The 494-nt window shown below is 57.5% G+C and overlaps 1 long non-coding RNA gene across 1 annotated transcript in view; it reads right to left on the bottom strand.

Annotated features, from left to right (window-relative positions):
* LOC119591371 overlaps positions 1-260 on the bottom strand; it is an 877-nt gene extending 617 nt beyond the window's left edge. The window contains exon 1 of the long non-coding RNA XR_005230342.1: positions 9-260. This is a non-coding gene — a long non-coding RNA (uncharacterized LOC119591371). The remainder of the gene's footprint in view (positions 1-8) is intronic.
* Positions 261-494: the final 234 nt, after the last annotated feature.

Below are 494 nucleotides of genomic sequence, written 5' to 3'. Positions count from 1 at the left end.
AAATGCACCTCCAATTCCACTAGAAGAATCGCCGCCACCGAATCCACCACCTATTCCTCCTGCTGATCCACCAGAGTATCCACCAGACGATCCTCCACACCCACCTCCGGCGCATCCACCTCCTCCGACCGATCCTCCGTCATAGCCTCCTGAGCCTCCGCAATCACCGCCGGAGCATCCACCACCTGCGAACCCGCCTCCGCCGCTAGCTCCGCCGTTCCCGTAGGTGGCGGACGAGCAGCCGACGAGGAGTGCCAGCGCCAGGAGGAGCAGACCGAACACGCTGAAAATCAAGCAGAAGATAAGCTAAGCAGCGCGAAGGCACAAATGACGCGCTAAGCAGCGACAGGCCTAAACAGCTATTGCGACTGTAGCACGAAATAGCTAGAAACAAGTTCGCCGACCCCGTTCGAGGCGCTAGGTCTTACCCTCATCCTGTCTGGAGAGCAGATGAATGTGCCTTGCCAGATTTTGCTTTGACTTATATACTCCCA

The sequence above is a fragment of the Penaeus monodon genome, chromosome 28 (assembly GCF_015228065.2).
Source record: "Penaeus monodon isolate SGIC_2016 chromosome 28, NSTDA_Pmon_1, whole genome shotgun sequence".
NCBI lineage: Eukaryota > Metazoa > Arthropoda > Malacostraca > Decapoda > Penaeidae > Penaeus > Penaeus monodon.
The sequence above is the reverse complement of the archived record's forward strand: the minus strand, read 5'-3'. Positions and strand labels throughout refer to the sequence as shown.